Source organism: Rhinopithecus roxellana, chromosome 3 (genome assembly GCF_007565055.1).
Source record: "Rhinopithecus roxellana isolate Shanxi Qingling chromosome 3, ASM756505v1, whole genome shotgun sequence".
Classification (NCBI taxonomy): domain Eukaryota; kingdom Metazoa; phylum Chordata; class Mammalia; order Primates; family Cercopithecidae; genus Rhinopithecus; species Rhinopithecus roxellana.
The window spans coordinates 78,590,139-78,615,685 of record NC_044551.1 but is presented as its reverse complement, the minus strand read 5'-3'; positions in this window follow the sequence as shown (position 1 = coordinate 78,615,685).

Here is a 25,547-nt window from a genome sequence, read left to right as displayed (position 1 = left end):
TAGTCCCAGCTACTCAGGAGGCTGAGGCAGAAGAATTGCTTGAACCACCGAGGCAGAGGTTGCAGTGAGCCCCGTGGTGGCGCCACTGCATTCCAGCCTGGGTGACAGAGCAAGACTCTGTCTAAAAAAACAAAAACAAACAAACAAAAACAACAAAACACAAAGAAAATGCCTAAGGTGCTGGTAAAGATAAATTCCAGAAATCCAGTCGTACATTGATATGACAGGTTAGCACCTAATCCAGTTGGAAGATGGAGAACAGTGAATTCCAGGAGGGTCAGCTTGGCTGAAACATGTAGCTCACTTGAAGGTTTGCTTTGAATGAATTCATACAAGATTATCACTCCTGCCAGAAAACTTGGCGAACTATTAGCCCTATGAATATAGGAGATCAAGCAAAGGGCAGGAAAATGAAAACAAATATAACTTCAATTGACGCAGAATATCCATGGAATGCCTTAATTTCGATGGTCTCTTTAAGACTAAGTGACATCTTTGATACTTATGTTTTGATCTGCTGTAACACCTACCCTGAGACTCTAAAAGCCATACAATTAGCAAGCAGATTTTTCATCTTATAGGGATTTTCCATTCTTATTGTGTCACTGAACATTTCTGAGGTTCATCATAAGAAGAAAAATTTAATTTTCATTTGTTTTTGATGCACCATCTTTTTTTCTTCTCCAATAAGTGTGCTCTCTGCTCATTAAGTTGAACAAAAACTCATCTACCCTTTATTTTCCATCCTATCTTAATAGTACTACAAGTTACTGTTTCAATCCCTTATATTTTCTATTTTCACAGCTTTTACTCCATTCAGAAAGCTCTTTAAAAGGCATAGCAGTGTTACATGAAATCTCTTAATCAGTCTTTCTTGCCAGCTCAGCTTTTCATACAGCCTCTAAATATTTAGTTTCTTTAAATTCCATCTTAGATTCTCTTCTCTCCATGTTCATGGGATTCTTGCCATCTACATGCCAAGGAGCTTTAGTTGATCTCTCTAGCCCCAATTTATTTTGTAAGCTCCAGATTTATATGTTCTGCCTTTGGATGTCTCAAAGGAACTTCAATATGATTATGCTGAAAATTGAGTTGACTGGCTTACTCAGAAAACTATATTCCCCTCTGACATTCTTTATTTCAGCAAATGACACCACATCCATCCACTTGTACAGGACAAAACCTGTGTATTTTCTCTGAAACCTACATCTTCTTCACTCATCATTCATTAAATACTGTTTGCATTGCTTCTTGAATATTTCCTAAAATGGTCTACTTCTCTAGAGGGAACTAGAGTTTGCCATGCCATCGAAGTCGAAGCTATAACCCTTTATCTGGATTAATACAATAACCTTTTCATTAACCTTCCTATTTTGACTCTGGCCCAATTGGCAACCATTCTTCACAGGTGAACCAGGAGAGTATGAGTGTAGATGGGTACCCATGCCATATCATGATTAAAACATTTTAATCATTTTTCAGTAACCATAAGATAAAAAATTTATTATAGCCTATAAGGCCTTCCATGATTTGCTTTCTGACTATATATTTTTATTCTCACCTTTCATAATTCCCTCCTGAGTACACTATTCTCAAGTCATTGGCCTCTTCTGCCATTGCCTCAAATGCACCACACTTTCCCATTTGGGTCCTCTTCCATCAATTTTTAACCACTTATGGTACTCTTCCTTCAACCTACATAGCTGCTAAGCATCGTTCAGAGCTTGCTCTGATTACACTTTATCAGGGAGACTTTTCCTCATCTTCGTGATTGTATAATAATCTTGTCTTAGTCAGTTTGGGCTGCCGAAACAGAATATCAGAGACTGGGTAGCTTAATCAACAGAAAGTTATTTCTTCCAGTTCTGGAGTCAGGGAAGCCCAAGATCACAGTGCTTGCAGATCCTGTGTCTGGTGAGGGCCTGCTTTTTGGTTTGCAGATAAACATCTTCTCCTTGTATCCTCAGATGGCCGAGAAAAGAAAGGAAGCCGGTTCCTTTTTATAAGGACACTACACATCATGTTTATTCTCATAAGAGCACTAATTCTATCATGAAGGCTCCACCCTCAGGACCTAACTGCCTCACAAAGGTCTCGCCTCCTAACACCTTCACGTCAAGGGTGAAGATTTCAACATGTAAATTTTGGGGGACCACAAACATTCAGTCTATAATAGATCTCTTGTAAAATGCCTTAAAAATACTCATAATTTTTCTTCATAGAAATAAATACATGTTATAGTTGTATTTTTATGTGTGAAATTATTTTTGTTCATACCAATTTGCATACTTCAACTATAAAGTCCAAAGCATCTTACCATCTTATTTACATAATTTAATGTAGTTTTTGGCCTAGTAAATCAGACCAATCTAAGGAATTCCCCATATCAAAGCTACTTAGATATTTCATATGTGCACCAAAATTTAATACTGGAGTTTGACATATAGTCATATCTAAAATAGTCCTATCCTACTACCCAATATAGGTAATATTAAATTAAAAATACACAAAATCTTTTTAATTAGCAATGAAGTTCAGAAAGTCATACTATATAATATGCTTTGTTGTTGTATTAGGTGTCCAATTTAGTAATTTCCCTTTATGTTCCCTTAAAGAGAAAGACCAAAGCTAAGCCCATCAGGATAAATACCATTACTTCAGCAGGCATCTTTTTAACACATCATGAGTGGGACTTTAACTGATCTATATGACTTTGTATTCCACTGTCACAGCACACTAAAATGAGTTTCCTATTAAAGGCATTATTACTTATAAAAATGAACTTCTTATGAAATAAGACAAGACAGCGTTTACCTCACAAGTACAGGAGAAAACCAGAGAACAGGATATAATTCTATAATATGGTGGCAATTAAAACACTTTCTTGTTGGCTGTGTTAAAAGACATGTACGCGTGGGAGGCGAGAATTCTACCACTGAACCACTATATGCACCCAATACAGGAGCACCCAGATTCATAAAGCAAGTCCTTAGAGACTTACAAAGAGACTTAGACTCCCATACAATAATAATGGGAGACTTCAACACTCCGCTGTCAACATTAGACAGATCAACGAGACAGAAAGTTAACAAGGATATCCAGGAATTGAACTCATCTCTGCACCAAGCGGACCTAATAGACATCTATAGAACTCTCCACCCCAAATCAACAGAATATACATTCTTCTCAGCACCACATCGCACTTATTCCAAAATTGACCACATAATTGGAAGTAAAGCACTCCTCAGCAAATGTAAAAGAACAGAAATTATAACAAACTGTCTCTCAGACCACAGTGCAATCAAACTAGAACTCAGGACTAAGAAACTCAATCAAAACCGCTCAACTACATGGAAACTGAACAACCTGCTCCTGAATGACTACTGGGTACATAACGAAATGAAAGCGGAAATAAAGATGTTCTTTGAAACCAATGAGAACAAAGATACAACATACCAGAATCTCTGGGACACATTTAAAGCAGTGTGTAGAGGGAAATTTATAGCACTAAATGCCCACAAGAGAAAGCAGGAAAGATCTAAAATTGACACTCTAACATCACAATTAAAAGAACTAGAGAGGCAAGAGCAAACACATTCAAAAGCTAGCAGAAGGCAAGAAATAACTAAGATCAGAGCCGAACTGAAGGAGATAGAGACACAAAAAACCCTCCAAAAAATCAATGAATCCAGGAGTTGGTTTTTTGAAAAGATCAACAAAATTGACAGACCGCTAGCAAGGCTAATAAAGAAGAAAAGAGAGAGGAATCAAATAGATGCAATAAAAAATGATAAAGGGGATATCACCACTGACCCCACAGAAATACAAACTACCATCAGAGAATACTATAAACGCCTCTACGCAAATCAACTAGAAAATCTAGAAGAAATGGATAAATTCCTGGACACTTACACTCTCCCAAGGCTAAACCAGGAAGAAGTTGAATCCCTGAATAGACCAATAGCAGGCTCTGAAATTGAGGCAACAATTAATAGCCTACCCACCAAAAAAAGTCCAGGACCAGATGGATTCACAGCTGAATTCTACCAGAGGTACAAGGAGGAGCAGGTACCATTCCTTCTGAAACTATTCCAATCAATAGAAAAAGAGGGAATCCTCCCTAACTCATTTTATGAGGCCAACATCATCCTGATACCAAAGCCTGGCAGAGACACATCAAAAAAAGAGAATTTTAGACCAATATCCCTGATGAACATTGACGCAAAAATTCTCAATAAAATACTGGCAAACCGGATTCAGCAGCACATCAAAAAGCTTATCCACCATGATCAAGTGGGCTTCATCCCTGGGATGCAAGGCTGGTTCAACATTCGCAAATCAATAAACGTAATCCAGCATATAAACAGAACCAAAGACAAGAACCACATGATTGTCTCAATAGATGCAGAAAAGGCTTTTGACAAAATTCAACAGCCCTTCATGCTAAAAACGCTCAATAAATTCGGTATTGATGGAACGTACCTCAAAATAATAAGAGCTATTTATGACAAACCCACAGCTAATATCATACTGAATGGTCAAAAACTGGAAAAATTCCCTTTGAAAACTGGCACAAGACAGGGATGCCCTCTCTCACCACTCCTATTCAACATAGTGCTGGAAGTTCTGGCTAGGGCAATCAGGCAAGAGAAAGAAATCAAGGGTATTCAGTTAGGAAAGGAAGAAGTCAAATTGTCCCTGTTTGCAGATGACATGATTGTATATTTAGAAAACCCCATCGTCTCAGCCCAAAATCTCCTTAAGCTGATAAGCAACTTCAGCAAAGTCTCAGGATACAAAATTAATGTGCAAAAATCACAAGCATTCTTATACACCAGTAACAGACAAGCAGAGAGCCAAATCAGGAATGAACTTCCATTCACAATTGCTTCAAAGAGAATAAAATACCTAGGAATCCAGCTTACAAGGGATGTAAAGGACCTCTTCAAGGAGAACTACAAACCACTGCTCAGTGAAATAAAAGAGGACACAAACAAATGGAAGAACATACCATGCTCATGGATAGGAAGAATCAATATCGTGAAAATGGCCATACTCCCCAAGGTTATTTATAGATTCAATGCCATCCCCATCAAGCTACCAATGAGTTTCTTCACAGAATTGGAAAAAACTGCTTTAAAGTTCATATGGAACCAAAAAAGGGCCCGCATTGCCAAGACAATCCTAAGTCAAAAGGACAAAGCTGGAGGCGTCACGCTACCTGACTTCAAACTATACTACAAGGCTACAGTCACCAAAACAGCATGGTACTGGTACCAAAACAGAGATATAGATCAATGGAACAGAACAGAGTCCTCAGAAATAATACCACACATCTACAGCCATCTGATCTTTGACAAACCTGAGAGAAACAAGAAATGGGGAAAGGATTCCCTATTTAATAAATGGTGCTGGGAAAATTGGCTAGCCATAAGTAGAAAGCTGAAACTGGATCCTTTCCTTACCCCTTATACGAAGATTAATTCAAGATGGATTAGAGACTTAAATGTTAGACCTAATACCATAAAAACCCTAGAAGAAAATCTAGGTAGTACCATTCAGGACATAGGCATGGGCAAGGACTTCATGTCTAAAACACCAAAAGCAACGGCAGCAAAAGCCAAAATTGACAAATGGGATCTCATTAAACTAAAGAGCTTTTGCACAGCAAAAGAAACTACCATCAGAGTGAACAGGCAACCTACAGAATGGGAGAAAATTTTTGCAACCTACTCATCTGACAAAGGGCTAATATCCAGAATCTACAAAGAACTCAAACAAATATACGAGAAAAAAACAAACAACCCCATCAAAAAGTGGGGAAAGGATATGAACAGACATTTCTCAAAAGAAGATATTCATACAGCCAACAGACACATGAAAAAATGCTCATCATCACTGGCCATCAGAGAAATGCAAATCAAAACCACAATGAGATACCATCTCACACCAGTTAGAATGGCAATCATTAAGAAGTCAGGAAACAACAGGTGTTGGAGAGGATGTGGAGAAATAGGAACACTTTTACACTGTTGGTGGGATTGTAAACTAGTTCAACCATTATGGAAAACAGTATGGCAATTCCTCAAGGATCTAGAACTAGATGTACCTTATGACTCAGCCATCCCACTACTGGGTATATACCCAAAGGATTATAAATTATTCTACTACAAAGACACATGTACACGTATGTTTATTGCGGCACTATTCACAATAGCAAAGACTTGGAATCAACCCAAATGTCCATCTGTGACAGACTGGATTAAGAAAATGTGGCACATATACACCATGGAATACTATGCAGCCATAAAAAAGGATGAGTTTGTGTCCTTTGTAGGGACATGGATGCAGCTGGAAACCATCATTCTTAGCAAACTATCACAAGAACAGAAAACCAAACACCGCATGTTCTCACTCATAGGTGGGAACTGAACAATGAGATCACTTGGACTCGGGAAGGGGAACATCACGCACAGGGGCCTATCATGGGGAGGGGGGAGGGGGGAGGAGGGAGGGCATGCATTGGGGAGTTATACAAGATATAAATGATGAATTGATGGGTGCTGACGAGTTGATGGGTGCAGCACACCAACATGGCATAAGTATACATATGTAACAAACCTGCACGTTATGCACATGTACCCTAGAACTTAAAGTATAATTAAAAAAAAAAAAAAAAAAAAAAAAAAAAAAAAAAAAAAAGACATGTACGCAGAAAAGCTTGAAGGAGTAAACTGCTTTCTTTTAAAATCTCTTCCTCCATCTCACCCACTCACCCTATTACCACTTCAGGGACATATCTTGTGTACCTAGGCCAGTTTAAATTAAACACATCAATCATCCTAAGGCTCAAGAATTACCTAATGTTGTGATGAACGACTTCTGTGACTTAGCCTCTTAGGGTTTGCTCTTTTGAGATTTGCTACACATGTGCATTTATTCTCTGGGCCTGAGGCAGTCTGATGCAAAGGTGCAATAGGCAGTTGCCTATGTTTTGCTCAGAGTATTTCCAAAGTCGTGTGCCACAGGGCTTGGTACTCCCACAGTCAGAATTCTGTCTTTGAGCTAAGACAGTATGAACAGAAGGTTACTGTTCTGATTTAAATACATTCTCTCGGAGGGGTGATGAGATAAAACAACAATCTTAGAGAATAAATACATCTGAATACTAGGATAGATCCCTTTCAGAAAACAAAGCTCTGAAGAATTAAAGCCAAGGGCAAGTGTATTTTGATGGTGAATTGAATGGAAACATCTGAAGCATGAAGTTATGGGTGGTTTTCTGATCTATTAACACCCTGAAAGAAGAGAAAATTGGAAGTCACTAAGAACGTAAGAATTAGTGTGTACACAAAATAAACTGTTGGCTTTAAGTGGAGAGGAAGGGGATCCCGGACAAAGGCTTGTCTTCGTTAATTCTCTTAATTGCTACAAAAATATTAAGCAACTGTATTTGTGTGTGTGTGTGTGTGTGTGTGTGTGTGTGTACTTAGGTGAAAGGGCCTGGAACTGAATAGTACCAGGATGTTGCTTTTTGAAATCATTACTTGCAGAAAAGATTTAAAGTGATTTTTAGAATCGGAATAGACATGGTAATTATATGTCTTCTGCAATCCTACTGGTTCAGCTCGCATACATAATTAAACAAAAGATGAACTCATTCAAATGAATCTTTCAGAATTCATACCCCAGTCTCAATGGAAGCATGAATCATCTGAAAGCATCTTTTTTATTTACTTGTTTTTGGTGTAGGGAATTAATATATAATTTGCTTTATCACTGTCCATCATGTTTTGTCTGAAATAAAAAACAAAAGTGTGCTAAAATGCTACTTAGGAAAATGGTGGGCTGCTTTCCTGCAGCAAAAAGGGGAGAATGCCCATGAAAGAAGCTTGAGATGTGCCTGTAGGTGTTGAATATAGTTATTTTGTAAACATTTGGAATCTTTCCCAGTTTGGTTAATGAGGTAGCTGTTTGCTTGACTGAATGGTCTTTGAAAAACCTTCTGTTTAGTGAAAGATATTTTCTTGTTGCTGCCAGGTAATTCCTATCACCAAGTATGTTTGGAGACAACAGACCCAGTCTGGATAGCTGGAAGGAGAGAGTTTCTTTAATCATCTGAATTGATTTTCTTTTCTTTTCTCATCAATCTGTGTAACAGATGAATACAATAGAGGACCAAAGACTAGTCTTCACAAGTGTCCATTTTCTGTTCTACTGTAAACAGTTTCCAATCAGCTTTTTAGCAAGATGTAGACTCTTATCAATCATTCTCCTAACCAAGCATATCAGCTGCCAAGCCTCAGAGCCAGCATCTTCCACCTGGCCTGGTTTAATATCATTTCACTGGCAGACTATAGTCCTGCCTGACTCCAGTCATTTCTCAAAACTGCTGTTAAATCATTAATTTGACCTCTGCTTTAACCTTGTCACCTGCTTCCTTCACACTTTTATAGTGGCTTCCCAAATGCCCTACAAATTTGGACCAAGATTCTACTTTAAATCTTTATGTCCGTGTGTTTATGGTTCTTCTGAACTCCTTGATGTTTGCTTTTAATTATCTCAAATTTCCAGGTTTTCTCCTGAACCAGTGCTTTTCAAGCGTGCCAAACACTCTGCCTTCTATCATTTAAATAGTTAATCTCACAGGCTCAAGAATGTTTTCTCCAGTCAATTAAAAGTAGAATAGCCATTTCCTGAAATACAACTCCTAAGATTTTAAAATAATCAATCATTGTACCTGTGTGCACATAAACATTATTCTAATTACATCTGCATATGTCAAGTACAGATTTCTATGTCTTTCAATTAACTTAGCCAAGTAATGTAACCTTATTTTGCTACAGCTCCATTTAATCGCTATTTTGCCCTTTCAAATAATCATTTCCCTCCAATTCCATAATCTTAAGCCTGGAGTTTTGGTGAAACCCTAATAAACAGGAGTAGAGGAAAACCTTCTACTGATTTTGCATATGAGAATTAGAACACACAGAGAGAAGCTGAATTATTAAACTGAGAAATGTAAAATGGTGCAGGCACTTTGGAAAACAGTTTGACAGTTCCTCAAGATATTAAGTGTAGAGTTATCCTATAATCCAGCAATTCCAGTCCTAGATATATCCTCAAGAGGAATAAAAACATATACCCCCCAAACACTTGTACAGGAATGCTCGTAGCAGTGTTACTCATACTGGCCCCAAAAATGGAAACAATCCAAATGTCTATTAATGGATGAGTGAATAAAGAGGTGGTATTCATACAGTGTAATATTATTCAGCTATATAAGGAATAAAGTATTGCCACATGCTCAGTTTGGATAAACCTTGAGATCATTATATTAAGGAAAATGAGCCAGACACAAAGGTGCACATAGTGTACTATTTCATTTATATGAAATATCCAGAAGAGAAATTTATTAAAAATATAGATTTAGGTGGTACAAGTACTATTATGTTAGATCAATATATTGCATAGCAGTGAAATCTGGGCTTTTAGTATAGCCATCACTCAAATAATGTACATTGTACCAATTAAATAACTTCTCATTCCTCACCCCCTTTCCATCCTCCCACCCTTTCAAGTCTCTAATGTCTATCATTCCCCTCTTTATGTCCATGTGTACACATTGTTTAGCTCCCACTTATAAATAAGAATATGCAGCATTTGATTTCTAAGTTAATCTTGCTTAGGATAATGGCTCCTAGTTCCATTCATGTTGTTGGAAAATACATGCTTTTATTCCTATTTGTTTTTAATGACTGAGTAGTGTTTTATGGTGTATATATATATACACACATATATATATGTCACATTTTCTTTATTCAATCATTTATGGATGGGAATTTGGGTTAATTACATATTTTTGTTATTGTGAATAGTGCTGGAGTAAGCATGACTGCAAGTATCTTTTTTGGTATAACGATTTCTTTTCCTTTGGGTAGATACCAGTAATGGGATTGTTGGATCAAACGGTAGCATGGTAGCTCTAGTTTTAGTTCTTTAAGAAATCTCCATACTGTTTTCCATAATGGTCATACTAATTTACATTCCCACAGTGTGTGTTTCCTTTTCTCCACATCCTCAGCAATAATTGGTATTTTTTTGACTTTCTAATAACAGCCATTCTAACTGGTATTGGAGGGTATATCATAGTGGCTTTTGTTGTTGTTGTTGTTGTTGTTGTTGTTTTGAGACAGTCTCACTCTGTTGCCCAGGCTAGAGTGCTACAGTGTTGTGGTGTGATTTTGGCTTACTGCAACCTCCGCCTCCTGGGTTCAAGCGATTCTCATGCCTCAGCTTCCTGAGTAACTGGGACTACAAGTGTACACCACCATTCCTAGCTATTTTTTGTATTTTTATTAGAAATGGAGTTTTGCCATGTTGGCCGGGCTGGTCTTGAACTCCTGGACTCAAACGATCTGCCTTCAAAGGTGCTGGGATTACAGGCATGAGCCACTGTGTCCAGCCTCATAATGATTTTAATTTGTATTTCTCTGACAACTAGTGATGTTGAACATTTCTTCATATGCTTGTTGGCTACTTGCATGGCTTTAAAAATATCTTTTCCATGTCCTTTGCTCACTATTTATTGGGCTTATTTGGGTTTTTGTCGTTGTTGAGATGTTTGAGTTCCCTGTAGATTCTGAATATTAGTCTTTTGTTGGACACATAAGTTGCAAATATTTTCTTCCATTCTGCAAGTTGTTCACTCTGTTGATTATTTCTTTGGTTGTTCAGAAGCTTTTTAATTTAATTATCTCATTTGTCTTTCTTTGCGGCATATGCATACAATGGAATATTATTCAGTCAGAAAAAGTAACAAAGTATTTGTCCATGCTACAGCATAGATAAACCTTGAGAACAGTATTCTCATCTTTTCATGCTTTATTGGATATTTCTATATCTTCTTTGGAAAAGTGGTCTATTCAAGTATTTTGTCATTTTTAATTGATAATTTGTCTTTTGGTTACTGAGTTTTAAGAGTTACAGAATTTGTATATTCTGCATACTAAACGTTTATGTAATATTTGATTTATAAATATGTTTTCTATTTGCCTCTTGATAGAGAAGGCATGATTCATCCATTTTAGTGAGAATAAAGTTAATAAAGTCGATTTGAAAAATGTTTAATTGAAAACCGTTATCCTTTGAACTGTGTTCCAGAAACAGACATCTATTTGTATAGATATGACTTCATATGCTTATTAAGAATCTCATGTGTCCTGTGAATTTGGGGATTTGTTTTGACATCGATACTCATCATCAGGGGAATGCAAATCAAAACCACTACAAGATTTTTCTCACACCTGTCAGAATGACTATTATCAAAAAAACTAAAGGGAACAAGTGTGTAGAGAAAAGGGAACGCTTGTATACTCTTGGTGGGAATGTGGATTGGTGCAGCCATTGTGGAAAATGGTGTGGAGATTCCTAAATAAATGAAAAATAGAACCATCATATGATCCAGCTATCCCTCTTCTGAGATGAAATCACCATCTCGTTAAAAGAGCTGAACTCTATTCATTGCACCACTATTCACAATAGCTAAGATATGGAAACAAGTTAGGTGTCCAAATGAGCAAAGAAACTGTGATACACACACACACACACACACACACACACACACACACACACACACACACACACACGAGTATTACTTAGCCTTAAAAAGGAAGGGAATTCTCCCATTTGCCACAACATGGATAAACCTGGAGGACATTATGCTCAGTAAAATAAGCCAGACACAAAACAAAAACAAAAAAACAACAACAGAAAAATGCATAATTCTTCTAATATATGAAATCTTTAAGAAGTCAAATACATAGAGACAGGTTTTCAGGGTTAAGGTCAGGGGAAGAAATGGAGAGATGGAGGTTAAAAGATACAAAGTAGCAAATATGTAGGACAAACAAGTTGAAAGATCTAATGTCCCAAATGAGGACTATAGTTGGTAATGGAATATTGTATTCTGGAGTTTTGCTAGATGAGTAGATTACAGCTGATTCTGTACTACGGTACTACAGTAGAGTACTGTTGCCACAGAAGGAAAAACTGGTAACTATGTGAGAGGATGGATATGTTGATTTCTTATACTTTAGTAACCACTTTACTATATGCAGCAGGTCCTCAAATAACATCCTATCCATTCAAGTCATTTTAGTATAGTGTTGATGAGAAAAAAAGATGATTCTGGACCTTGGATCCTGTCTGTTTGGAGTCTGCATGTTTTCCCAATATTTTGCATGGGTTTTCTCCAGGTTCTCCTGTTTCCTCCCACATCTCAAAGATACGCACGTTAGGTTCATTGGTATGTCTAAATTGTCACAGTCTGAATGAGTGTGAGTGTGTACATGAGTGCATCCTGTGATGGTAAGGCTTCCTGTCCAAAGTGGGTTTCCACTTTGTGTACTGCACTGCTGGGATTTTGAGTGGCTCCAGCCACTCGAAATCTTGAGCTAGAATAACTGGATAAATAAATATCTTACTTGTTTTTACTAAATGTATGTTTAGCTCACAGTTGTGTCAATGTTAAATATTAGAAGTATTTTTAGAAGTTTGTTGGTTTTTGTGACCAGAAATATATAGGAACTTAATTCTTGTTCACATGAATTAACCTTTGGTAAAATTGGTTTAATTATATGTAATTTCAATTAAAGTTGCAGTTTCTGAGAACCTATCAGCAGCATTAGGTCATATATATGTATATGACTTTACATATATATATATCTTATAATATCATGTTGTATACCTTCAATATACAGAGTGAAATTTATTTTTGAAAATTTGAAAAAGAAAAACACTAAAAGCTCCAACTTAAGATGGAAATTGTGGTTCGTTAGTATTTGCTTGAAACCAATGGGATTATTTACAAAACCATGTTCCAATTCAATTGGCCATTATCATTAGGGGTAACATTCTGATTATCCTTCATTTAAAAATTGTAATTAAACTATAATTGTGATATGCATTTAAAAAGTGAATTATTTTCCAAGGTGTGCCAGTGCTTTTCCACTCCCCTGAATATCCATTAGGTTTCTGAGTATGACTTTCTAATCTCATTGTAGTATAATTCCAAGGTAGTATATGAAGAAAAAATTAAACAATAATAAGGTTGCAGACATTGTACGAGATGACACTTTTTTCATTTTTCAAAGGCAGAAAATTAATAATTTATGACTGTATGTCTGTTTCTTCTTGAGGGATTTATGAGAGAAAGGCAACCTTTGTTTTTTCTTGGTTTTGTTTTAGAACAAGAATTTTAGATCAATGAAGGTTAAAAGTTCAATAGGATAAAGAGTTCAGTGAGTCCCCGAAGTGCCACACTGACATTCCAAGACACAGCTGGTAAAGGTCTCCTTTTCTTGATGTCACTTTCAAAAGAATGTATTATCAAAATGTCACCTATTTGGTCTACACTTCTCTACTCTGTATCCATCCATGTGCCTCATAGGGCTCCACGGAGATTCAGAATTGGGTTTCCATATTTCCAATGGCTTGTTTACCTCAGAAGAGGTCAACCAGATGCATAACAAACTGTCAGTGACTGACTTTAACAACAGATACCTGTTCAAATTCCTTTCGGTAGTATTTTCTGTAACACACTTAGCACACACACAATAAATCTAAGTTGATTTTCCAACTTATGCTGATCATGATGAGGTAGGTGGTCTGGAGCCTTTGGATTTATTTACTTACTGCTTGTCTTGGGTCTAATAAAGATTGTCACTACATTTTTTTCTATCTTTAACATGAAAATGATAAAAATCTCAAAATCTTAGAGTTTTTGTGAATTCTAGAAAACATCATTGGATAATTTCATTTTCTAGCTGATTCTTGAACATCTCCAGTGAAGAAACTCAGTGTCCTGTGAGAAATAAATTTCTTAGCTACCCCAAATGCAATTTTACTATAAAAATTACAAATACTCATAAACACTTGCTATAGGCCAGGTGCTATTCCACGTGTTACACATATATATACACTTAGGGGTGTGTGTATGTATGTGTGTATAATTACACCTGTTAACTATTTTGTAAAATGAGTACGATTTTTATTCTCTTATTTCAGATGAAGGCACTGAGTCTTAGGTTAGCTAATTTGCTCAAGAAAAGGGATTCAATCCTATGTCTTAGGCAGTCTCGTTTTCTAATCACTCTTTTAACTACTAGGATATGCTTCTTTTTGATGATATGATTTAGCGATTTATAAACCCAAATCAGCCATTTACCTTACTGGTTTTGAGAACTACATAATTGCTAAAATTAAAAAAAAAATACAAACTCTTCTTGATTTTTTTTTTTTTTTTTAGATGAAGTCTTGCTCTCTTACCCAGGCCGGAGTATAGTGGCACAATCTCGGCTCACTGCAACCTCTGCCTCTCAGGTTCAAGGGATTCTCTTGTCTCTGCTTACTGAGTTGCTAGAATTACAGGTGCTTGCCACCACACCTGGCTAATGTTTGTGTTTTTAGTAGAGATGGGGTCTCACCATGTTGGCCAGGCTGGTCTTGAACTCCTGACCTCAGGTGATCCACCCACCTCGGCCTCCCAATATGTTTGGACTATAGGCGTGAGCCACAGCGCCAGGCCCACAAGCTCCATTCTTATGGGGATCAATTATATGGAAATTTTTCCTTTTAAAAACAAATGGCTATTTTTTTGATGGGAAACTTAGAGTTTTCTCTCTACAAATAAAATGACCTATAATCATCCTACTGATGGCAGTATTGTGGGTGATTGACTTACACACTAATTCTTACAACATGATCACTATTCAAATAGTATCCTAGAGGAATAACTCTTCCATATGAAGTATTGCCTTAGATATTGAAAACTATTTTTAAAATTCTGCAGAAGAACTTCAGTTATTACACATTGATTTACTGAGAGGTGTACTCTTGCAGTGTCTCACTTGCTGACACCTCTGTGTTTTCTAGCTATGAAACTTGAGATAAAGAGACAAAGATTGCACCAGTGGAGGAGAGTTACTTCTTCCTACTCAATGTCATCCCCTAACTGTGTTTGGATTGCCATCAGTCTCTATCCTTCTGAGCTCATCCATCACTTTTTATTTTTCCTCTGCTCTCCTTCATTTTCCTTTTCTCCCTCATTGCTTTCTCCATAATATAAATAGGTTTAGCTTTATCCCATCTTAAAAGAAATACCTCTCTTAACCCAGTAATTTTTTAGCTCTTGCCTTATGTCATTCATTTTTTTCTTACATCTGTTTAGCAAGAATGTGGTCTAAATTTACTATTTCATTATCTGTATTGTGCTTTCCTTCTTCGACTCACTACAAATAGGTTAAGGCCCTCGGTACATCACTAGGAGCCCTTTCTTATTGCTTGCTAATGGCTTCCTATTACCAAATACTGTTGATTCTTTCCAGTCCTATCTTACTTAACTTCCCTGATCATGCACACGTTCAAAATCTTTTTTTCTTAGTTTCTTCAAAAATTCAGTCACTGAATCATCTGCATTTCAGACTCACTCCTTGGTGTTTCTTGAATGTGAATCTTCCTCCATCTGTTCCATAGATACTAGCATTCAGCAGTTTCATCCTCGGTTCTCCTGATTCTTCAAACTCTCAATTATTTAACCATATTCAATTATAAGATGACTTCTCACTGCAAGACTCAATCCTATAAATCCCACAGCTATGTTAAATACTACATATCTGTATGATACCCAAGGTTTCCTGAGTTTTTTCTAGTTTTTTCTTACTTCTCATTTAATATCCATTTAACCATAGGTTGCACCTTCATCGTGTCTCACTTCAGGAAGCCTAGTACCTCCCCAAGTTATAATGTCCTCAGAGGGAACCTAAATTGCTGCTCATTGTTTATTGTATGGAACTTCTGCTTTGCTTTCATTGGCCATCAAATCATGGCTTCTCTTTTGTCTGAGGCCTTTTTTTTTGTTGAAGTGCCCTGCCAACTGTCCCTCTACCCAGACATGGTCAGTCGTAATGTGCTGGGGCCCACTCATCCTTTTTATGTTCTTTTTTTATTGCCCCTTAGAGAAAGTGGAAAATGTCCTAGTGTCAAAATACCTGTTTGAGGCAAAACATCTTTTTTTCAATATATGAAAAAGTCTTTTGCTTTATTCTTCAAAACATTTTATCTCACTCTTGCCTAAACCTCTACCTTTCAGGGGATGGCCCTGGGCCTGAGACATATCTTTGCATAGATAAAATACCCATTAACGTGCTCCCATTCAAATGAACATTCTCCACCAAAGGCATATTCTGCCCCTTTATCTTCAAATGAGGAAAGAACTACAGCTTTTAAAAGTTTTGGTATTTTTTTTCCTCCCTTTGCTTGGGGATGATATTTAGCTTGTATGTACCCTATGGCTATTATAGTTGCTAAAATTTTGAAACACTTCTATATCAGTTAGTTAACAGTCTCTGACTAAGCCCTATGACCACACCCTCTCACCACAGTGTCTTGGCCCAAATCTCCCTACAATTGAGTAACTAATGACTTGATACCTGACACTGCAGGGACTCTAGGGCTCTGCACAAACACCTTCTCCCCCACTGGCCTCAGTGATTCTCCTATTGAACTGATTGATAAATATTTTGAAAATCATCACTGAAAACAAGTATTACTGAATGCTTACTGAACATCACTAAACTTACCATTTTTCTCTTTCGTCACTCTCAAAACAAACAAAAATAACAAACAAAAGTAAGAACAACAACAAAAATAACCCATCCTTGTCTTCTATAATTATTCAGTAAATCCACTGCAATGACATAAGCTAAAAACTTATCCTACCTCACATTTATGGCTCAAATCCAAACTGTCTCTAGGTTCTGCCTATTTTACTTCCTTGGACATGTTCAGATCTATTCCATGCTCTTTGTCCTGTCTGTCTTCTTTAGTTTAGACATTGGCTGAACAGTTTCTCCTTTGTGTGGTTGCAGTAAATCATAATTCATGTCCCTGCCTCCAATATTGTTCCTTTCAAATTCATCTTCCATAGAAATACAAAGGGTTCTATCCAAAACCCAAATATATCCCTTGCTTGCTTTAATCCAACCAAAATGCCCATTTTTTATGAGCCTCTCTGCCTTGATATTCAAAGCCCTTCAGGATCGGGCCAACTGTCAGAGTCCTCTTTCACTATACTCTTATACTTACACTGTATTCTAGCTTTGCTAAGCTGCTTGTGATCACAAAGCCTCATCAGTCTGGAAATCCCTTTTTCTTGTTGCTCTACTGGGGAGCTCCTATTCATCCTTCAAGGATCAGCTTAAGCGTCACCTCTTCTATAAAGTCGTCCCCTACCATTTTTTTCTCCCCCAACTTCTTTCACCTTTAATAGGAACATTTCCATACCTGTGATCAAAAGGGACATGCAGTTTTGTGCCTCTTAATCCACTTGTCTATCTCTCCCACTTGGCTTAGAATTTTTGAGGGCAATGATTTCATCTTAGTCTTTATTTCAGTGGCATCTAGTATATTGCCTAACAGTAAGTTACGGACTAAGTAAATCAACAATAAATAAATAATAGATCCTTTCATCTGAGGATTTGTACATAAAGGACTGTATTTAGGAATCAGATTTGTAGAGACCAAAAGTAAATTGCCTTTTCTTTGTAAGTATTAGGAAAAATCATTTCCACTTTGTTTCCTTTGCATAGATAAAAATAGAGTTGATGGTATTAGAAAGTGAAGTTGCTAAGTGATGAAATGGGTGATCATATATTAGTGTATCAATGATTCTTTTATGTCCTAGATTTTCTAATTTAATTTTCTAATTAAATTTTGCCATATAGGCAGAGTCTCATGCACTAAATGAAATGAAAAAAAAAAAAAAAAGATTTGTGTTGTTTTGAAATGTCAGCTAAAAAACAAGGACATACATTTAAATAAGTGAGAAGACATTCTTTTTCCATCTTATGTTAAAATGTGATGGCACAAAAATACCTTGTCACATTCAGACTTATTTCTTATATTAGTTTCCAACAAATGAAAACCTATTCTTCTGCTCTTAAATATCAGGTTCTAGAGATTATAGCAAAAATTATTATTTTTTCAATCTGGGTGTGGTGGCTCATGCCTGTAATCTCAACACTTTAGGAAGCTGAGTGGGAGGATCACTTAAGACCAGGAGTTCAAGACAAGCAAGGCCTCATCTTTACAATAATACTACTAATAATAAAACAGCTGGGCATGCTGGAGCATGCCTGTAGTCTTAGCTGCTTAGGGGGCTGAGGCAGGAGGATTACTTGAACCTAGGAGCTTGAGGTTACAGTGAGCTGTGATCATACCACTGCACTCCAACCTAGGCAATAGAGCAAGACTCTGTCTCAAAAAAAAGTTTCTCTTCAGTTTTGGTTATATTATTTCTATAGACTCTGCACTTATCTTTGCAATAATTTCTTATTGTTATCACATTTAGATATTTTAATATTTAATTAGTCCTTAGCTTTTCTATTATAATTTGCAGCAAAGACAGATTTGAAATGGAAGAAAAAAGCAATCTAAAAAAAATGAAAACATGTATTATTTAATGTAAGGCAAAGGATGACATAACATGGATTTTAAGTAATAATTAGAACAGTATGTTCTAGTTTAAAATAATAACACATCATGCTGCAGGTATTTTCCTGAGCAGACATCTCTGAACTAGAACTAGGAACAATTGCCTACATTTTCTTGAGATCATGCCATCAGGCTCTTAAATATACTGTAAGACCTGTGCTACAGTTGTTAATTCTGATCCTTGCTGAAAGAAACAAAGATAACTAGGAAAGAGGTAGTGTAATAATTTAGATTAAGTTGTCTAAAATATTAAATAATTTAACTCACTACTGTGAGGGTGGGTGAGGTCTTATTTGCACATGCACCATGTTGCACCATGGCGACAGATCCTGGGAGCAACCTGCATGTGCCTCTGTTTGTCATTGCTGCCTATCTTTGAGTGATAAATCTGTTTTGCCTGACTTCTTATGCAAGTGTTTTGTCTCACTGGACTACATCTAAGAATGTTTGCAACTAGTTTCATATTTTGTGTGCTGTTCTCCTTGTGATGCTTATCATGCAGAAAGAGTCTAAGTGCTGTACAGGACATTAGGGGACTGATGTTCCTTACCCACCTGCAAAATCACATTCCAAACCAATTGGTACTACAATATTTTAATGGGAGTATGCCTGTTCTCTAGATGGCCCTGTTATGCCCAGACCCTTTATTCCCCGAAGAAGTCCACCAGAATCCGGAGTCAAAGCCAAGCGGCAAGGATCTTTAATGCAAGTTCGAACTTGGTCCCTCTGTTTTACAACATACAAGAGGGCCCCGAATGATGCATGTGGCCCCTCTTTATAGCCCGATGCATACAGGATATGCAAGGTTACAGAGGTAAAAAGGAATTCTTTTGGTTGCAACATTACAACTGGTAATTGGTTAATACAATTAACAGTTTTCCATTTGTTCCTGCGCTTTTAGTAAAACTACAAACGGTTGTGATCTTATCAGGGGCTCTCTAGGTGGTGTGTGTGAGGGGGGGTGTGTTGGGCTCAGGAAGTTGGGACAAAATAGAGGATTGTGTTCTACTGGGCCCAGGACTAAGATATGTGGCAGACACCGGTAATTAGAGCAGGACAGAGACTTTCACAACGTTTGTCCTTACAATGTCCGGAGTCTATAGATAACCTAATTAACCTAATCGGTTAGGTCCGGGGTCGATCTTTAACTAGGCTGAGGGCGCCGCCCGGGCTGTCAGGGCGCCGCCCGGGCTGTGAGCCTGTAGACTTCATTTCTGCCTTTTAGTTTTTTTCCAGTTCATCTCTTTCATTCCTCCCTTTCTCAGGTACCTCTGGAGCCAATCTTGGGTCTTATAAGTCTGATTCTGTTTCAGCATTTACAGGTTGGTATTGGGCTCTGAGGACCATGAGCTGTATGGTGTCAAACCTTTCCCTGACAAACCGCAAAATTCTGTTAATAACACAAGGTCCTACGGTAAGCAGAAATAGTAGACTTAGCAGGGGTCCAAGGAAGGGGGCTAACAGAGAAAACATATAAGAATTCCACCATTGATTTGCAGCTGAGGCAAACTGCTGTTTTCTCATTTCTATGCTTAACTTGCGTAACTGTTGGACCCGGTTCTCTACAAGTCCTGATTCATTTACATAGAAGCAACAGTCTTCTTTCAGGAATATACATGTACCGCCTTTTTCAGCAGTGAGTAGGTCTAGGGCCCTCCGGTTCTGCAAGGTCACCTGGGCTAGGGATGTGAGCTGTCGCTGAAGGGAGGCAAGGGACTCAGCCGACTCCTCCATAGCCATAGCAAATTGTTGGTACAATTTGTTGCTTTCTATGAGGGTGTGGCCTAGGGCTCCCCCGGCCAGTCCGGCCGCAATGAGGGATGAGGTGAGGGAGATTCCCGCAATGAGGGGGAGAAATATTGCTCGTGTAGGTCTTGGTCTAGGGGCTGGGTGAATAGCAGCACTAGTCCAGTTACCGGTGTACCCCAGGAACTCGCCGGCAGTTAGTAGAGTTAACCAGGGAACTAATGTGACAGGAAGACACAGTAGGTTGGTAACAGAGGGACCAGGTAGATTCTTAGATAATGTTCCATTACACCAAAAGAATATGCCTGGCGGGGCTCTTAGGGTGGTTCTAGGGGGTGTTACAGTGATGCTGCAGAGGCTGGAGTTAGTGCCTGAAAAGCAGTAGGGAAACTTTTCCTGACTGGGGTTCAGGTACAGTGGCACATTAAGAATAGGGGCAGTCGAGAGATTCTGAAGGTTGTTAGTTTGGGTAAAGGATTCCCATGGCAGAGGGACGGCGGTTAGCGGTGGACGCCCTAGGGTGGCACACAGAAAGCAGCCAGACAAGCTGTGAAGTCCTGTAAGGTTAGCAAGTTCCAATCCTTCTTGCAATAATTCTAACCAGGAGAAAGGGCGTAATTCCTGTGTTAGTCTGTCTTCCTGTTGCTGGATATCCCCATGGACCAGGGGCCGTACTTGAACTAGGCCATGCCACAGATAGAGGTGACTACTAGGCCACGTGGAGGAAGAGGAATAGTATACAGCCCCATGTTGAGGCGTGGTCCAGCGGGAGTTCCAAGGATCCTTAACTATCCAAGTATAGATACCGCCTCCACCCTGCTGGTAGAAGTTCCATTTGGATCGCTTGTCCCACCCTCTGACTGAGTGCATTTTACAGTAACTGTAGGGGCAGCCTGCGTTTTGGTGCCACCAATAGTGTTTACAATTGTACTTAGTCTGATCAAACTCAAAACATATCATTGGTGCGGCTGGTTTGGCTATCTGAAAACCAGTAAAATTCAGCAAAATTGGGGCACTGCACCCTGAGGAGGGGCAATCAGCACTGGCCAATAATTTCCCAGGCTTATGAGGTTGCCCAGGGTGGGTTCGGTTCTCATAAAGCCAGAATCTCCAGGCAAAGGGGTTAGGAACTGGTTTTGTGTTTGCCCCAGCGACCACTAGGGCGACTAACATTAGGGTTAGACTACCTAGCTGCATGTTTGCAGTGAGCTATGCTGCCGGCGCAGGGTGAGTTTTAAGGGGTTGTTCTTAGCTTTGTCCACAGTCCACATGGTCGGTATTTCAGTCGCTGCTGAGATGGGTCCGAGAAGGTCGGAGGTTGGGTCCACCGGTTTGACGTGGGTGTAGTGGACCCACGACGTGATGCCTTCTACCTTCAGGGCGGTGGGTGTGGTCAGGAGTACTTGGAGTGGTCCCTTCCACCTGGGTTCCAAGGTCTCTTGCCGGTGTCGCTTGACCAGGACCCAGTCTCCCGGCTGGTACGGGTGGGGTGTCTGTGGAGGCCCGGTCTCATACAGTTCCTGCAGCTTAGGCCAGATTTCCTGATGAATTTTCTGCAAGGCTTGTAGGGAAAACAATAGTTCAGAGACATTTTCTGTTCCAGATTTGAGCAGATCATCTTTTAGGCTGGGAACCAGGGGTGGGGCTCTGCCATACATAATTTCATAAGGGGTAAGGCCCAGTCTGTAAGGGGTGTTACGGGCCCGGAACAGAGCGTAGGGGAGAAGGACCACCCAATTAGTGCCAGTCTCCATAGTCAATTTAGTTAAGGTCTCCTTTAAAGTCCGATTCATCCTCTCTACCTGTCCTGAACTCTGGGGCCTGTAAGCGCAATGTAATTTCCAATTAGCCCCAAGAATGGAAGCCAAATCCTGACTCACCTTAGCAACGAAGGCCGGCCCATTGTCTGACCCTATCTGGATGGGAAAGCCATACCCGGGGAGGATGTCTTCCAGAATTTTCTTTGCTACAACCTGAGCGGTTTCTCTTTTGGTTGGAAATGCTTCAGTCCACCCTGAAAAGGTATCTACAAAGACAAGTAAGTACCGATATCCATATTTTCCTGGCTTTACCTCAGTGAAATCTACTTCCCAGTAGATACCGGGCCTGGTTCCCCTGAGCCTTGTTCCTGCAGCAGCCTGGGGTTGGGGATAGGCGTTGCTAAGCTGGCAGACTTTGCAACTCGTCACGATGCTGTTGGCCGTCTCCGCTATGCGTCTGATCTTGAGCTTGGAGCGTCTGATCAGGTCTATCATCCGCCGGGCACCCAGATGGGTGGATCGGTGGATGTGTTCTAACACTTGCTGTCCTAATTTTTCTGGTAGGATAATTTGGTCATTAGCGTCAGTCCACCACCCATTCTGGATCTGTTTCAGGGGAAACTTGTCGATCCACTGGAGATCTTGCTCTGAATAATCAGGGTGATACGGCAGGTCCCTGGGGCCCGGATCAGGAAGCTGGAGTGCAAGGAGTGGACTGGGAGCCTTTGCCACACTCCTTGCAGTTTGGTCTGCCAGAAAGTTGCCTTGAGCAGTTGGAGTGGTTGGCTTCTGGTGCCCTGGGCAATGTACAATAGCCAATTTTTCTGGTTTCCATAGGGCTGTTAGCAGGGCTAGGATCTCTTGCTTATTTTTTATCTCTTTTCCTTCAGCTGTTAGCAACCCTTGCTCCCTGTAAATGGCCCCATGTATGTGTGCCGTAGCGAAAGCGTATCGGCTGTCTGTGTATACTGTCAGTTTTCTCCCTGCCCCCAAGGTAAGAGCTTGGGTGAGTGCTATCAGTTCGGCCTTCTGGGCCGATGTCCCCGGGGGCAGGGGTTCTGCCCAGATTACCTCAGTCTCTGAAGTCACCGCCGCTCCAGCATACCTCTGGCCTTGGTGTATGAAGCTACTCCCATCGGTGAACCAAACGAGGTCGGCGTCAGTAAGTGGGCGGTCCTGCAGGTCCTCTCGAACTCCCTGCACCTGGGCTAATATCTCGGTGCAATTATGGAGCGGCACGTCCAGGTCCAGGTTGGGCAGCAGAGAGGCAGGGTTTAAGGTTGTTGGGGGCAGGAAAGTTATTCTGAGGGGATTTAATAGTAGTCCTTGGTAGTGGGTGAGCCGGGCGTTACTTATCCATCGGTTAGGCGGCTGTTTGAGTACACCTTCAATGGCATGTGGGGCAACGACCCGTAATTCTTGTCCCAATACAAGTTTATCAGCATCTTGTACCATCAGGGCCGTGGCTGCGATCACTCGGAGGCAAGGGGGCCACCCGGCAGCCACTGGGTCTAATTTCTTTGACAGGTAGGCGACTGGCCTCCGCCAGGGGCCTAATTTCTGAGTCAGCACCGCCTTGGCGACGCCCTTACTCTCGTCCACGTATAAGTGGAAGGGCTTAGTGACGTCAGGCAGTCCCAGTGCAGGCGCAGAGAGTAGGGCGGTTTTAATCTGTTGGAAAGCCGACTCGGCTTCTTTTGTCCAATTAAATGGCTGCTGTCCCCGCGTTGCCTGATATAAGGGCTTAGCCAGCTCTGCAAATCCAGGTATCCATAGTCTACAAAATCCCGCCGACCCCAGGAATTCCCTCACTTGTCGGGTGGATTGTGGCCTGGGGATCTGCAGAACAGTCTGCTTCCGGGCGTCTGTTAACCAGCGCTGCCCTCCTTTTAGCAGGTACCCCAGATATGTTACTTCTGGTTTACAGATTTGAGCTTTCTTTGCCGAGGCCCGGTAGCTTAGGCTCCCTAGAGCTTGTAAGAGACTCTTGGTCCCTTGGAGGCAAGCTTCTCGGGTCTCGGCAGCAATCAGGAGGTCATCAACATACTGTAGTAAGGTTATTTCAGGGTGTTTGCGTCGGTACTCACCCAGGTCTTCATGGAGGGCCTCATCGAACAGGGTAGGAGAGTTTTTGAATCCCTGCGGCAGTCTGGTCCATGTCAGTTGGCCGCTTATGCCCCTTTCAGGGTCAGTCCACTCGAAGGCGAAAAGCTTTTGGCTCTGAGGGGCTAAAGGCAAACTGAAGAAGGCATCCTTCAAATCTAAAACAGTGTACCATTGGTGTTTAGGGGTTAGAGTACTCAGGAGGGTATACGGGTTAGGCACAGTTGGATGTATGTCCATAACCCTCTTATTGACTTCTCTTAAGTCTTGTACAGGTCTGTACTCCCCGCTATTAGGTTTCCGTATCGGCAACAGGGGAGCGTTCCAGGGTGAGTGGCAGGGCCGAAGGACCCCTTGGTCGAGGAGCCGACAGATGTGGGGCGTAATTCCTTCCTTGGCCTCTAGGGGCATCGGGTATTGACGCACCCGAACGGGGTCTGCCCCAGGCTTGAGTTCGACAAACAAGGCAGGACGGTGCTTTGCTAGTCCTAAACCTCCCGTTTCTGCCCAGGCTCCTGAATATTGTTGAAGCCAGGTTGCTATGTCCTGGTCAGGGGTCGCCTGCTCCTGGTGGAGCCGGTACTCATCTTCTAAGGTTATAGTCAGGACAGGCACAGGCTGATTTTGGGAATCAGTCACGATGGGCCCCTCAGGGAGGAAATGGATCTGTGCTCCCATTTTAGTCAGCAGGTCTCTCCCCAGTAGAGGACAGGGGCTCTCAGGGATAACCAAGAAGGAGTGGGTTACATTCTTGGCTCCGAGATTTACTGTTCTTTGTGTCGTCCAGGGGTATTTTTTAATTCCTGTGGCCCCTTGTACCCACGAGGACTTGGAGGATAATTTTCCTTCAGTTTCAACTAGGACTGAGTGCTGTGCTCCCGTATCGACCAAGAACTGAACTGGGGACCCCTCCACTTGCAAAGTTACCCTGGGTTCGGGGAGGGGGACCGAACCCCGTCTTCCCTAGTCCTCATTTTGAGTGACTAGTACGGGTGTAGACCTAGGGGGTGGTCCCCGTCCTTGTTGTTTCTTTTTGGGGCAGTCTCTTGCCCAGTGGCCAGCTTTTTTACAGTAGGCACATTGGTCTTTGTTCAGGTTGTTATATCTGGGGGACCGCTTAGGTTGGGTATTCTCTGGCTGTAGATGCTCTTTTTGTACAACCGCTGCCAGGACCTTAGTCATTTTTTCATCTGGAGTATCTCTATTATTATATACCCGCTGGGCTATCTGAAGAAGGTCCTGAAGCTGTTTTCCCTCTAAGCCCTCTAATTTCTGGAGCTTCTTTCTAATGTCTGGGGTTGCCTGATTTACAAAAGACATTACGACAGCTGCTTGGCTTCCCGGGGCCTCTGGGTCCATAGGAGTATACTGCCTAAAGGCCTCCAT